Here is a 15712-nt window from a genome sequence, read left to right as displayed (position 1 = left end):
GTTGGACACAACAGTGCATGCATAGGACAGAGGTGTTGGTGATGAGCTCAATTTAAGTAACAGGGAATATTTCCTTCTTCTTTTTACCCTTCCACTAACTCCTGATTAAATATGCAGACTCTAAAGTTAGATTGTCTGAGTCCAAATTTGGGCTGAAACACATATTTGCTATTTAACTCTCTTGGCCAAGTTTATTTCCTCTCTTTTCTTATCTGTGAAGTAGGGATAGTATTAGTATCTATTCATTGAGTTATTTTTGAGAGTAAGTGGGATGACACACATAAATCACATAGGACATATGTGATTATATATGCTGGTACATAATAAGTATTGAATAAACATTAGCCTGCCAATGCAGGAGATGCAGGTTTGATCCCTGGGTCAGGAAGATCCCCTGGAGAAGGAAATGACAACCCACTCTGGCATTCTTGCCTAGAAAATTCCATGTACTGGTCCAGGAGCCTGGAGGGGCTGCAGTCTGCTGCTGCTGCTGCTGGTAAGTCGCGTCAGTCATGTCCGACTCTGTGCGACCCCATAGACGGCAGCCCACCAGGCTCCCCCATCCCTGGGATTCTCCAGGCAAGAACACTGGAGTGCATTGCCATTTCCTTCTCCAGTGCATGAAAGTGAAAAGTGAAAGTGAAGTCGCTCAGTCGTGTCCGACTCTTTGTGACCCCATGGACTGCAGCGCCCCAGGCTCCTCCGTCCATGGGATTTCCCAGGCAAGCGTACTGGAGTGGGGTGCCATTGCCTTCTCTGGGGCTATAGTCTATGGGGTTGCAAAGAGTTGGACAGGACTTAGTGACTGAGCGTAGCACACCACACAGCAAACATTATTTGATGCTATAATTTATTTTATTCCGCCTGCAAAGTTTCCTTGGGCCATTTGGAATCTGTGGTCAGTCTAATGCAGTTTTGGTGGGGCCTTGAAGATCAGATCTAATTAATTGCTAATTATTCTCTTCTAGTTATTTTTAGCTTGGGAGATTCAAAGTGTGATATTTTAATAATCATCTTGTGGGTTATTAAAGCAAATAAGGAACTTGAATGAGAAGGATTATGCCTAAGGTTATGAAGCAAGCCTCTTTCTTCCTCAGACATGGTGGTTTGTAGGTCCAGCAACTTGCCTTGCTTATGAAATAACCTGGGCAAGTGTTTTATTTACTTGTGGCCTATCCAGGTATATGTGAGAGAAGGCATCTGTGCAACTAAGAAAGTGCTCTCCATCGGAACTAAAGGGAAATATTGTTGGCACTCAGTTTAGTAAAGGAAAACCAGCAGTGATTACACTCAGCATGATGTGTGCATGATTTTCAGAGTTGCGCACTCTGGGGTTGAGGGAGCACCTGCACCAGCGCCTGCTTATTGTAAACACCAGGGAAGATTGGCCTTCACCCAGTAATGACTGGGCTGGAAAGCTCGCTGTGCAGAGGTAATGGATCCCAGATCCCAAGGGGTGACCATACACCGAGAGTGCTTGCTTTTACACAGAAAGTTTCACTGTAGCCTATTGGCTTCATTTTAAAGTTCATGGGGATTTTGAATTTTAAATTAATTTTTATTGGACTATAATTCCTTTTCAACGTTGTATTAGTTTCTACTGTACAACAAAATGAATCAGCCACACATATACACATATCCCCTCCCTTTTGGACTTCCTTCTTGTTCAGGTCACCACAGTGCCTTAAGTAGAGTTCTCTGTGCTGTACAATGTTTTCTCATTAAAAAAAACATTACTAACAAAAAATTGATTACAAATAAAGTTCATAGGGATTTTGACTTCTCATAAAGGAAAACATGGTTATTGTAGATCAAACAAACATTTTCTTAGACAAGACATGACGAATACTATCTCTTTGTGTAGCCTTTTTGGGTCTGCAAAGATTCCTGACCTCGTTTCCCTTTGATGTCCTGCTCTTGGCTCACCCCATAATTACAGGGGCCTAAAAATAGTCGTAAAATAGATTACTGTTAAGATGAATTACCTCTTCGTGTAACACAAAGTATTTGTGTTTTTAATTTTTAGGTTACACATTTTAAACCATGGCCGGATGACTTATGTATTTAAAGAATGAACATTAACATTGAAAGTGTTTTCACTTTATTTTGCCATGTAGTTTAGATTTTGTAATTTTGCTTTACTAACTTAAATATGTCTTCACAGGAGTAGACTATGGTATATTTTCCAGTTTCAATGTGACTCTATTTGTCCCATCTCGGTTTTTAAATGAGTTTTTAAAAGGTGATACTATAACTAAAATAATCTACTGAAGTGGTTCTCTTTAAATAGGCCAGATAAAAACAGGCAGGGTTTGAAAAAGAAGACACTGTTCTTCGATTGAAGGAACTTTCAAAGTCAACACATTAAAGATTCTTTTTAAAAGACAGAAATACGGGACCAATAAATTTATACAAGTTTCTCAACCCCATGCTAACATCCCTCAGCAGGGAGCTTTTCACTTATTCACTATGAAGCTAGGGCATAGTTGAGAATCAAAAGAGGACTAATGGTGTGAGGTCTGGGTTTGTAGTTTCCTGTGTTTGAACTGACTTTTTTTCTCTTCCAAAGAAAGCTACTGTACTCGGAAGCATTAAATCTTACTGATCAGCGTGGCCCACGTTTTCCTGATTGCTCCAAAATAGCAGGTAACCTCATGTAACTGCAGTCTTTTCAGTGTGTGAATTAACCCTATCTTGCACAGTTAATCAGGCTTGAGGCACACATTGATTTTTTTTGCTGCCAGTGGAGCCAGGACTGGGTCTTCCTTCTGACCCTTGTACCAGAGAAGCATTTATGCACTAAGATTAATATGTCAACTCGGATGTCACAGGAATAAAATCCTTGTTGCAGCCTGAGACCAGAAAGCCCCTTTCTCTCCAAATTCTACATCATCCCTTCCCTATCTGGACACCCAGTCCAACTGGAACTAACATACTGCTAAAGGGGCATCTTTCCCTAAAAGTTGACAAGCGTAAGCTCCCAGGTTTTAGCTCCAGTAGAAATGAAGTTATTGGACCTACCTGAAGGCCAGGGGTCTGCTCAGCCCTCTCTCAATCTTTGCCGCTAAACCCGGTATTAAATGTCAGCACGTGGGGAAGATTCACTGACTGCTGACTCTGACCGTGGCCTGCAGAAGGATGACGGTAAACAGAGCATGTATGTGTGCCTACAGATGTCCCAGTGAACGCAGATCTAACGGGAGTAACTGACTGTGACTTTTTTTTTTCTTTAGATGGTTGAGGGAGATATCCACCAGGGTGTACCCTCAAGATTTAACTGTTTCCTTACTGGTGAGCAATGAAAACCTAATCTACTATTCATCTATAAAGGCAGAAAAAAAAAGCCCTGGTAGAAACCTGATTTATTAAAAACATTTTAGAAAAATGAATATAATTAATATGATTTAAATAAATACTGGGGCTTCCCAGGTGGCTCCGTGGTAAAGAACCCACCTGCCAAGCCAAACAGGAGTCATGGGTTTGATTCCCTAGTTGGGAAGATCCCATGGAAAAGGAAATGGCAACCCACTCCAGTATTCTGGCCTGGGAAATCCCATGGACAAAAGAGCCTAGCGGGCTACAGTCCAAGGGTTCACAAAGAGTCAGACACGACTTAGTGACTTAACAACAACAATGGCAACAAATAAATACTATCATAATTCAAATGGGGAAATTATTTTTCCTAGAACAGAAACCACTAGTACCAGTGTCAGTGATTTTGAGTGCTCTTGTTTTCTTTAATGCAAGGCTCAAGAGGACTTCTGTTTATGCGAGGCCTACCACCAGCTTTATATCGGGCAGCTGCTGTGTAGGATTGTACAATGGGGTGATTAAGAAAATGGGCTTTAGAGTCAAGTGGTCCTGGTTTTCTCTGCCAACTTTGCTGTTTTCCAGGTGGAGTCATCTTAATCCTTAAGCCTCTGTTTCCTCATCTCTGAAATGGGGATAGAAATATCTACCTCAAAAGATTGTTGCAAAAAGATTAAATAAATGTTCTGCCAAGGAAAATATTTCACAGCGGTCTTAAAAGCTGTGATGGTAGCCTCCCCCATTCCTACCCGAAAGTTGCACAGTCAAAGAAGAATAAACCAAAGGGTTCAGAACAGATGTAAAAGCTGGCTTAATTTTTTAAGATAAACTTTATTTTTTAGAGCAGTTTTAGGTTTGCAGCAAAATTGTATGAAAAGTAGAGTTTCCCATATACCTGGTGCCCCTGCTCATTCATAGCCTCTCGTTATCAGTACCTCCCACCAGAGGTACATTTGTTAAAATAGGTGAACCTGCATTGACACATTGTGCTGTGTTTAGTCGCTCAGTTGTGACCGACTATTTGCAACCCCATGGACTGCAGCCCGCCAGGGTCCTTTTTCCATGGGGATTCTCCAGGCAAGTGGAGTGGGTTGCCATGCCCTCCTCCATGGGATCTTCCCAACTCAGGGATCGAACCCAGATCTCCCACATTGCAGGTGGATTCTTTACCCATTGAGCCACCAAGGAAGCCCACACTGACACATTATTATCACTCAAAGTTCAGAGTTTACATCAACATTCACTCTTGGTGTTGTACATTCAGGGGTTTGGACAAATGTATAATGGCTGCTGCTGCTGCTGCTAAGTTGCTTCAGTCATGTCCGACTCTGTGTGACCCCATAGATGGCAGCCCATGTATCTATTATTATAGCATCATGCAGAATAATTTCACTGCCCTAAAAGTTCTCTGTTCTCCACTTACTCATTGCTCCCTTTCCTCAACCCCTGAAACCACTAATATTTTTTACTGTTTCCATACTTTTGCAGATTTCATGATGTCGTATAGTTTTCACATTGGCTTCTTTCACTTAGTAACATGCATTTAAGTTTCCTCCATGTCTTTTTATGACTTGATAGCTCATTTCTTTTTAGCTCTGAATAATATTTCATTGCCTGGATATCCACAGTTCATCTGTTTTCCTATCAAAAGACACCTTGGTTGCTTTCAGATTTTGACAGTTATGAATAAAGCTGCTATAAACATCCATGTGCAGATTTCTGTGTGGATGTAAGTTTTCAAGTCCTTTGGGTAAATACCAAGGAGCACTGTTAGTGAATCATATGGTAAGAGTAGGTTTAGTTTTGTAAGAAACCTCCAAACTGTCTTTATGATTTTGTATACCCACTAGCAATGAATGAGCGGAGAAGGCAATGGCACCCCACTCCAGTACTCTTGCCTGGAAAACCCCATGGACAGAGGAGCCTGGTAGCCTGCAGTCCATGGGGTCGCTGAGAGTCGGACATGACTGAGCAACTTCACTTTCACTTTTCACTTTCATGCATTGGAGAAGGAAATGGCAACCCACTCCAGTATTCTTGCCTGGAGAATCCCGGGGACAGAGGAGCCTAGTGGGCTGCTGTCTGTGGGGTCGCACAGAGTCAGACATGACTGAAGTGACTTAGCAGCAGTAGCAGCAGCAATGAATGAGAGTTCATGTTGCTTACATCCTCACCAGCAGTTGGTGTTGTCAACATTCTGGATCTTGGCCATGCTGATAGGTGTGTAGTATCTCATTGTTTTAATTTTGCACTTCCCTAATGACATGATGTGAACATCTCTTCATTTGCTTGTAATCTGTACGTCTTCTTTACTGAGGTGTCTACTAAGGTGTTTGGCCTATTTTTTAAACAGGTTATTTGTCTTCTCACTGTTGCGTCTTAAGAGTTCTTTGTATATTTTGGATAACAGTTCTTTATCAGATGTGTTCTTTGCAAGTATTTTCTCCCATCATATGGCTTTTCTTTTCATTCTCCTGTCTGTTTTTTTGGTGGGCATAAGTCTTTAATTTTGGTGAAGTTCAGCTTATCAATTATATTTTTCATGGATCATGCCTTTAGTGTTGTATCTAAAAACCCATTGCCATACCCAAGGTCATCTAGGTTTTTTTCTGATATAAAACTTCTAGGAGTTTCATAATTTTGTGGTTTATTCTTTGTTCAGTGAGCCACTTTATTCATAAGCCTAGATTCCTGTTTTTGCTTGTGGATGTCCAGTTGTTCCAGAACCCTTTGTTGAAAAGACTGTTTTTTTCTCTATTGTGTTGCCCTTGCTCCTCTGTCAAAGATCAGTTAGCTCTACTTATGTGGATCTATCCTGAGTTCTCTGTTCGGTTCCATTGATCTATTTGTATATTCTTTCACCAGTACCACACTCCCTTGATTACTGTAGCTGACTTAATTTTAAAACAATTCATTAAAAACAGTTACCTCAAGAAAAATATATACCACTTATTTAAGCTCATTTCCTAACCATAAAATTTTTTATTTATTTGTGTTCTAGTTTTTATCCAGGTGTACCTACATTAATAATTATGATAAGAATGTATTTAAATTGTGTATTATCTTTTTGATGTAATGTTATTTCATATATACTATGAAATGTATATTTCCACCTTTATAATTTTTAATACTTGCCTGAAATTCCATTAGGTAAATATAATGCAGTCTATCAGACCGTTCAGTGTTGTTGGTCATTCAGTCAGGTTCTGTGTGGCTTAGATGATAGAATGTAGTGATTAGAGGTAGATAGATTTGGATTTGAGTCCGAGTTCTGCCACTTACTAGCTGAAGGGCCTTTTTGAGCTTCAGTCCTTATCTCTAAAACAAGGGTGATACCTGCCTTATTGGGAGGATGGATGGATATGAAGTGTCTGTTATAGAGAGTGTACTCAATAAATCTGTCTAATATGATGGTGCCATACATTTATTTGTAAAAGTGAAGATGTTCATTTTTTGAAAAACTTTAGGATGCATTTTCAGGATTGACTTTTTAAAAACCGAGCAAGTAGCTCAGTTGTTTGGCTGATTTTCATCATTTGAAATGTTGGTCCATTCTTTAAAAAAGTGTCATCATCTCTTCTGGTTACTCCCACAGTGATTTTTTTATCTCTGTCTGCAAAAGAGCATTGGGTTATTTCCCTAACCTATTCATGGTGTCGTATAATGATTATGGCACTTGAAATTCCAGCATCAGTGACAGCGCTCATCTAATTGACACAGTGGATATCTCCACAATAAATATAAAATAATAAATGCAACACAGACCGGGGGTGAGTTTAGGTAAGTGCTTTAGCCTTTGCATTCTGCTAACACCAGAAAACAGGCAGTTGGTTGCTGAGTGGGTTCGTTGTCCCCAGCCTATCAACATCCTAGCACAGAAGCTAAATGTGAAGTCATGAACAATATTTATCCAGCATCCACTGTGTACCTCCACTGTGGAAGATTAGGAAAAAAAATATCACAGACACAGGTTTTGCCTTAAGGAGCTTGCATGATAGTAGGAAGTAGTCACCCTTAAAAATTCACCAAGAAATCACAATTATAGGGGCAGAGTCAAATTCATACTGAGATATGTGTATTTCTTCTGCCTTAAATCCAAAGACAGCGGGCAATTAAAGAATACAAGTCAGTGTCATTACAGAGTAAAATAATCTTTATTCCACAGAGGAGATAAAAGATTTAGTAATGGGGTATTCTGTCATAGTAACTGAATAAAAAGGAAACATAGTTGGAGAAAAATAGAACGTCAGAGATGGAAGACAACTTCAAATCCTGTCCCTTTATATCTACATTCACACTACTTAAGGCTAGAAAAGTTAAATAACTTGAAAGGGTAACACAGCTACAGGAGTGTGTGTACATGGTGAGCTGAGGCGGGCAGAGGAGGAGCACAGTCTTGTGAACTCTTGACAGTGTTTCCCAAGAAATGTAGTGACCTGTCAAGCATTTCCATCCCCTTTTATAAATGAAGAAACAACTGAAATGACATTGCCCAACGGGTTAGCAAGTGTTTGAAATAAGGTCGATGGCAGCTTTTCACAGCATTCAAACAGGCATAGACAATTTTTACTTTTTGAAATAAGTGGCTGATTTTTTTTCAGGAAATAATATAAATAGTATGGGAAAGGTAGGTGTCTGACTTGTTGAATGAATCCCACGATAGAAGGCACAACTGAAACTAGCAAGGAGGAGAAAAGAGGAAGGAAAGGGAAACATAGACGGAAGCAATCTACAGTTAGTATGATGGATTATCAAGAGAAGAACATGACAAGTGAGTTGTCATTTTTTATTTAAAGTGATGAATTAAATGCAGCCACCTGACCAGAACATTCTCTGATTTTTAAGGAGGATTCCTAATTGTAGAATAAAATGGAGCAACATTTGAGAGGTGATTACAGTGTTGTTTCAGAAAGAAAATGCACTTAAAATTTTTATTCTTAGAGAAGGAGGGAATATGTGTTTCTTAATTTCTGCCTTTGTGTATAGAAACCATGCTGGCAAAAAGAAATTGGTTTTTACGTAGGTGTGTGTGTGTGTGTTATGTTGTGTACACAAAGCAAAATTGCAAATAAAATGCTGAGGGAAATTGGAAGTTAGGGAATCACTGTGTTACTCCTTAAGGCCCATTTGTTATTCTACGGTCATAGGAATTTAGAATCAAAAATAGCTGAGAAATACAGCTTTAAAATCTTATTTCTTTTTAAGAGAATGTCAGATGAAAAGGTCGATATTATTTGCACCATCTGGCATTTTGAAACACTTTGTGAAATGAATTCCTAAAAACAGAGTTGATTTAGTCTGGTGGGTCTACACCTGCTCCTAACTAGCTGTGCAGGTGTTGCTTTAAAGCAGGCTTTCTGGTTTTGTGGAAGTGGTGTGTGCTGTGCACATGGCCCACAGGCTGGGAAGCCAGACAAAGAGATGACTTTAATTGAGAGTGGATGCTTTTGTGCCACAGTTGTCATGCAATACAGATAAAATGAGCAAAAATGGGACATCGTGTCCCATGGGAAGGCGGCATTACAATTGAGCTAATAACTCTTTTATGATTGAAACCTTATTGCGTGATTATAGAGCTCTAAAGTTGACTTAGAAACTCTACTGCCTGTTTGGATCCACAGGTTTATCAGGGGCCTTGAAAAAATGTTCACTGAAATACTCACTATTATTGTCTGTAACTCATTGAGGTAGATGATCACGTTTCTGAGGCCAGGAGATCAGTTTTGAGTAAGATTGAAATGTGCGTATTGTACATTTGTCTTGATAAATGTACTAGTCTAGAGGTCATGCATTGGAGAAGGAAATGGCACCCCACTCCAGTGTTCTTGCCTGGAGAATCCCAGGGATGGCGGAGCCTGGTGGGCTGCCGTCTATGGGGTCACACAGAGTCAGACATGACTGAAGCGACTTAGCAGCAGCAGCAGAGGTCAGTTAATATGTTTGTAGTTTTGTTAGGAGGTGAAGGTAGGTGATTGACTCAAATTTTTCAAAAAAGAAAATTAAGAAACAAAAATGATAGTGGAAAAGTAATTTTTCTGCTTTCAAAAACAATGAATTTTCTAAAATTTGTCTTATGGGTACATCTTTCAGCTTCTATGTCCACAGGTAATTTGCTTTTTAAAAAAAAATAAGGAGTAATCAAGGAGAGGGAAGTTCTGAATGCTTAACTGTTTGCATTTTTGTTTAATGGAATTAATAACTGTGTAATTGAAAACAGTCTAATAATTGACCCGCCTCAGTGAGTCAATGTAGACATTTCTGGATTGACTTGAGCAGCTTGGAGGAAAAGTATGTTTTGGGGAAATAAAATTGATTTTATACAATCTGTTGATGAACAAGTCTTAATAAATGATAGGCTCAAGAAACCCCATTACGGTAACTTGGATGGATGATCAGGAAAGGGAAGCAAATTTTTCAAGAGGAAACTTTCTGCTTAAACATGTAATTTTATAGATTAGTATTATTCCCACTCTCTAGAGCTTATTGCAGGAGGAAAACCATCAACACGCCTGAGTTCCAACATTCTTGGTAAACTTTTACTGGGTGTCTTCTCTTTCTCTTTTCCTTAAGATGAGATTTTTGTCAAGGAAAAAGTGTAACAAAGATGTGCCAACTTCTGAGACCTCTGCACAGATGACAATATGCAGCTTTTCTTTTCTAAAGCTTTGTTGTTTAGTTATTAAGCCGTGTCTGACTCTTTTGTGACCCCATGGACGTAGCCTGCCAGGCTTCTCTGTCCATGGAATTTTCCAGGCAAGAATACTGGAGTGGGTTGCCATTTCCTTCTCCAGGGGATCTTCCCAGCCCATGGATCAAGCCTGCATCTCCTGCACTGGCACTGAACCACCTGAGAAGCTGCTCTTCTAAAGCTTTGTAGTTAGCAGTTATCTCCAAGCCTCTACTGCTTCCTACCAAAGGCTTCCTGTAATATTCACTGCAAAGGGTTGTATCAAGGGGAATCTATATGGAAATCTAGAGGCTTATTGGAGGAGGCAATGGCAACCCACTCCAGTACTCTTGCCTGGAAAATCCCATGGATGGAGGGGCCTGGTGGGCTGCAGTCCATGGGGTCGCTAGGAGTCGGACACGACTGAGCGACTTCACTTTCACTTTTCACTTTCATGCATTGGAGAAGGAAATGGCAACTCACTCCAGTGTTCTTGCCTGGAGAATCCCAGGGACGGGGGAGCCTGGTGGGCTGCCGTTTATGGGGTCGCACAGGGTTGGACATGACTGAAGCAACTTAGCAGCAGCAGCAGCAGCAGCAGAGGCTTATACTGTCATCTTTTTTGGTGATAATGGAGAATTCCATGCTTTTTAAAGTATTAGAAAAGGCTCATTGGGAGAAGCTTGTAACTTGAAGTGTTGTGTATTCTTTGATGCCAAAATGTATGTTTTTATCACCCGGATAAAAAACTATAAAGGAATTTAGATCCTCTTCTATTTCATAAGAAGTTTTGTATTTATTTCTTCCTCTCTTCCTTTGTTTTCTTGTTTGTATCAGTAAATGTCTAAAACAAATGATGTATATGCATGTGTGTGTGTGTGAGTGTGTGCATTTTGCCTCAAGATGTTTTGTATGTTATTGGGATAAAGAACGTAGTGGTAGTCAGACACATGAATACACCCAACCTGAGTGAGATTTCTGCTTATTGCTTAATCTCCTGATGACTTCATCTATGCATTAAAAATCATAATCAGGAGATCTCATTACTGTTTATGAGAACCACATAATGCTGCTCTCCAGTAGAGTCATTAGTTGACAAAAACCTCACTTACAGTTTCTTTTCCAGATTCGTTTATTTGTATTCTGTGATTGAACTAGATGACCTTTAGGTTTCTCTCAACTCTGAGACTCTGTGCCAATTTCTGTCATTGAATTTCATTCTCCTTAATATGATCTAAACAACATGAAAATATTATAGGATGCAAAATAGTTTTTGTTCAGTCAAGGCAGAGGCTGTCAGTTCATACCGAGTCTCTTCTATCATGTAAGTAAATCTGTACCCTTACTGTGTAATTTGGTCTTTTGAGATTTGTTCATTTTCCAAAGTATAAAAAGAGACCTAGCCTGTGCAGCACCAAGGTTGACATTTTCCTTCTCAGACTTTGTGAATTCTTTGTAAAATATCCCATTTTACTTTTCATACATCAGGAGCTGCTTGAACAGAACTATGAGAATTTGAGACAATGGGCTTTGATAGTCCCTGCAAAACTCTTTAAAAATGTGTTATTTATTACTTTCAAGTATCAGCAGTAAGCCTCACAGTTAACAACAACAACAACAAACACGATTTTGCAGGCATATACCTTTCTGTACTGTTAGAAAGCAGATTATATGTTTTGAAAGCTTACTAGCTCAGGGTGACTTGTTTCTTAAGGCTTCTTGCTTTCATCTCTGACAGATGTGTTTTAAGTAAGTCACAGGAGGCAGGGATCTGAAGATAAGTATCCAAGAAATACTACATCAGTGGTGATAGTTCCACATACTTTATTTTATAATAATGTCTGTAAAGGGGTGGGACCCTTTACAGGGACCTTCCTAGGACAAATCACCCCCCAATCCCCACTCTTCCTCTGCTTGCCTCTTGTTTATAAAAAGGCTTTAGTCTCCTAAACCTTCCCTGAGCTCCAAAGAGCAGATTCAAACAGGTACTGTCTGGAAAAGTGAGGGAATGTACAAACAAAGGAAAAAACAGCCCAACATAATTTTTTTCTATTGTTAGCTTAAACCAGTGTCTTGATTTATGACCCCAAACTGTTGAGATAATGTCCTGTGGGTTTAACCAACTGGCTCCAAGTGGACCTGAAATTGATGACACAGGGAGAGTCAATTAAAAACCGAAACTCTTAAACCATCATGAAGGCTCTAAGTATATAACAAAATGTCCCAACCATTGCTTTTGCTTTCTCCTAGAAAGAAAGAAAGACCTTTGCCCCTGTTCCATAGAAATGGAATGAAGGATTGACAGTGGGGTCTTACACCCAGGGCATGAGCTGATCCATCTTGAACAGCACAGATTTTCAAGTTCATGGGCATTTTCCTTTCCTGCTGGCCCTGGCATGCCTCAGAGCTGCCTAGATAATGACAAGCTGACGAGGAGAGAATGAGAACTAATCTCGCTTGCCTAAGAATTTCAGAAACCAACCTCAAGGACACGGGAATGGAATGACCCCGAGTAGAAAATTAATGAACACCTAATGAAGATGACATTAACTGGACCAGTTTGGAGATGATTATCGGAGCTGACTGCTGTTGTGCATGTCGACCCCTGCTTGTACATCCCTGAAACTCCCCTTGAAAACCTTGGTCTCCTAGCCAGCAACTTGGAGATGATCTTGGAACATTAGCCACCATCTCCCCAGGTCACTGGCCTCCTGAATAAAGCAGCTTTTCCTTTTTTACCAATACTTGTCTCTCAAGTATTGGTCTTTCTGGCAGTGAGCAAACTTGGGTTCAGAACTAGCCTGGATGTGTTACATTTTCTTTCAGAGAGCAGGTGACACTACCTGGCTTGAGTGGTCGTTAGTTTTGTTATTTGAAAGGAAGAAAGCAGGACTCCAGGAAGATGGTGCGGTTCTTTTGCTAGCTCCCAGGGACTCAGTAAGCAGAGAATCCTGTTCCTAAGAAAGCTTGTGGTCTTTTGTGGAGTTTAGTAGTCCAAGCAGAGCGACACATCCTCCCAGCGGTTCCTTCTGGAGGCTGTGATTGTGAAAGTGTATGTTGTTACACGTTTACTTATCATCACAATATGTTCTGGGTCTTTTTTATGTGGAGCTTTAAGCTTTAAGACAAAAAAACCAAATCAAAGAATCCTGTTATCCAGGCAAGTATATCTCTGTCTCTTCCTTTTTGTCTTTTAGAAAAACACTTCATGGTAAAAACACAAACTAATGTGAGTGGTAACTGAAAAAGCAATGCTTCCTTCTAGAAAACCACTAGGATTTGCATAAACCACTTGATTGTCTGGTAAATGATTATCTGCTCTGTCAGTCTCTGAGGACTTTTAACATGAGGTTATTTGTATTTTCATAGATAAGGAAAGTGCTAAGTTTGAAGGTGGGTTAAACTCTTTAAATCATGACAGCTTGTAAAACTGGATTTTGCAAAAGTCTTTAAAATGTCTGTACAGTTACTGTATTGTGATAACCACAGGAATAAAATTAAAGACATTGAAAGATGTTGAATTTGTGCTGTGCTCAGCCTGTTAATTGTCTGCCTTTAGTAAAACTGAGATGTGTTAAGGCTAAATACTCAAAATATACCAATTTGAGAATTGCAAAGCATGTTTAAAGGAATTCCTACTACAACTCTCAAAGCATCCAGCAATATAAAGTACAACCTGGCTGCTACTGTTTGATATTTGTCCGCAGAAGTAGATTACCTGAGATGGGTTGAGGAAGAGGTTGCTATAATACAGTGCTGGAATTTTGCTGGGGTCCACTTCTGGAAAAGCAGATTGATATTAACATTTTGGTAATTAAGTATTTGTCCTACTGATAGTTAAATAATAACCACCTTTGAATTTATCATTATTTATTAGCTAGCAATTGCAAGCATAATTAAACTATGGGTTGCTGAAGCCTGGCAGTATTATAGGCAAATTTGCATAAACTGTAACTGGTGCTGTTTCTTATAGCTAATTTTCAGGTCCAAATTATTTCTTTCATTTTGGGTTGGTGTATAGCTAGACTTTTTATTTTCACTAGGACTGCTACAATATCATGTTTTATCTAGGATTGTAATGCATCATGAATTCTCTTGGTTGATCTTTGGGTAATATTAGTACCTTCAAAGTCAAAGGGGTCACAGTAAACACAGGTCTTGATGTAAACAAAGGACAGGGTACCAAGGCTGATCCGTTGTCGTCATCCTCATGGCTGACATTTCTTGAGGCCTCCTGTATATTCATCTAATCCTTACAGCAATCTTGAGAGGTACCTGTAGCTTCATACTTCGTATTTAAAACTCTTGGGGTCAGTTGTCTTTCAGAATTCAAAAGTTTTTTGGAGTTTAGAAAGGTAATCAGGGCAAATGCCACATATTATTAATACATAAAATCTCCAGTGGGGTCTGGAAAAGCACCTCAAAAGCAAGCCCATGATTTTTTTCAGGGAAACATAAATAGTAATACTATTTATACAGAATAAATAAAAGCCACAAACACTTTGATGTTAATTCAGGTTGGGTTTTGCCACTAAGTGAGTTCGGGTATCACCTTGTGAATATATTTTTGGTTTGTTTTTCCTGAACTTTATGGTAAATATCAAATAATGATGTTAATAACAGACACCAGATGTTCACTTTTATTCAGGAAAAATAGAAGAACCACGGGATTTATATAGTATCGGAGAACCCCTCCCGTGAATCACACTGGCTATTTAGGCTGTCATTGTTCTTCTGCTTTTTGTAGATAGTCATTTTTCGCAAAGCTGTGTAAGAATCATATTTCACACAGAATGAACAGAATTTAACAAGGTGAAATATCACAACTAAAAACAAAGTTCAAACTCCTCAAGGACTGAGGTACTGTCTCAGCTGACAAGCATTTAGTTACGAAGTAGTCAATGCTCTGACAATGTGAGGGGGCCACTAGCTTGCGAACGGGATCTTTGCATGAAGTAGGAGTAAGGCATTTAGAATATGAGCGTTAATCAAATATCACTGTCTCCAGACTGTTCCTGGAATCTTGTCTTCATTTTTGGAGGACACATTTTAAAGGGATGCAGACAGTGTGAAATCTTTTCCAGGTAGATTGATCAGAAGGGTGAAAGGATTCAAAGCCATGTCACATAAGGTACAGATACAGTGACTGGGTAGGCTTAGCAGAGTTTTTGGCCAACTTCTAACAATATTTGACTGTAGTACCTGCTCAAATGAGTAACTTTAGTTTGAGATCAATGGACCGCCAACTCTGTGCCACGTCCTGAGCTATGAAAAGATATGGACCCTTTCTCTCACGGGCTCCAGGTCTCATAGAAGACACAGAAATGTATACAACTATTTACAATACAATGGGATAAGTGGAACACAGCATAGAAAAGCAGCACAGAAATTATGATGTGCTCTTGTGGTGATGGGAGATGGAAAGCTAAAGCCTTCAGAGACAAACTGAATTCTGAACTGAATTTTGAAAAAGAAATTTGTGTAAGTGGGTGAAATAAGAAGATTGAGAAAGGGCAGGACAGGCTTGCCCAAATATTTGAAAGGAAATCGTATATGAAAAGAATTGAAATGGTTCAGTCCCATCCAGGGGCCAGGACCAGTTTGGGGTAGGGAACACAAAGACACATTTAGGCTGTTTTAGAAGGAGGCTTGAATAGAGCTGTCCAAAGGCTTCTTTGGACAAAAAGGGTTTTCAATATCTGGATGTGTTAAAGCACAGGCAGGTCAACTGTTTGG

The 15712-nt window shown here is 39.5% G+C and overlaps 1 protein-coding gene across 4 annotated transcripts in view; it reads left to right on the top strand.

The window, feature by feature from the left end:
• IFTAP (intraflagellar transport associated protein) overlaps positions 1–15712 on the top strand; it is a 65854-nt gene that overhangs the window by 1889 nt on the left and 48253 nt on the right. The window contains exons 2-3 of one of the 4 annotated variants that reach the window (XM_070383539.1): positions 2570–2646; positions 3234–3291. The exons of 2 other annotated variants lie outside the window; for them this stretch is intronic. The gene's annotated coding sequence lies outside the window, so the exon portion shown is untranslated. The remainder of the gene's footprint in view (positions 1–2569; positions 2647–3233; positions 3292–15712) is intronic. One more of the 4 variants, XM_070383538.1, reaches the window with a different exon arrangement.

The sequence above is a fragment of the Bos mutus genome, chromosome 15 (genome assembly GCF_027580195.1).
Source record: "Bos mutus isolate GX-2022 chromosome 15, NWIPB_WYAK_1.1, whole genome shotgun sequence".
Taxonomy (NCBI): domain Eukaryota; kingdom Metazoa; phylum Chordata; class Mammalia; order Artiodactyla; family Bovidae; genus Bos; species Bos mutus.
This window is presented reverse-complemented; position numbering and strand designations above follow the sequence as displayed.